This window comes from Penaeus monodon, chromosome 29 (genome assembly GCF_015228065.2).
Source record: "Penaeus monodon isolate SGIC_2016 chromosome 29, NSTDA_Pmon_1, whole genome shotgun sequence".
NCBI lineage: Eukaryota > Metazoa > Arthropoda > Malacostraca > Decapoda > Penaeidae > Penaeus > Penaeus monodon.
The window spans coordinates 24,013,451-24,013,687 of record NC_051414.1 but is presented as its reverse complement, the minus strand read 5'-3'; the positions used below and the strand labels follow the sequence as shown (position 1 = coordinate 24,013,687).

General features: G+C 32.9%; 1 protein-coding gene across 1 annotated transcript in view; it reads left to right on the top strand.

Moving 5' to 3' along the window:
• The window catches only part of LOC119591778 (synaptotagmin-10-like), a 54,479-nt gene that overhangs the window by 46,977 nt on the left and 7,265 nt on the right, over window positions 1–237 (top strand). The gene's annotated exons all lie outside the window — the stretch shown is intronic.

Below are 237 nucleotides of genomic sequence, written 5' to 3'. Positions count from 1 at the left end.
AATATTTAATCAGATACACTTCCCTACTTCCTTCCACGCTGTCACTCCATGTCTTCTGATCCATCTCATTCCAACGAAACTTTTTTTTTCCGAAAAGAGATAAACTTTTACATGCTTCGTATTTCTTGTCGTGGATGAATGTGAAATGTTCCATTAAAGACGAATGTAATGCATGTAGTATATTGTGCATGAGATACATTTGTAATCATGAGATTATAATTTACATATATAGACAGA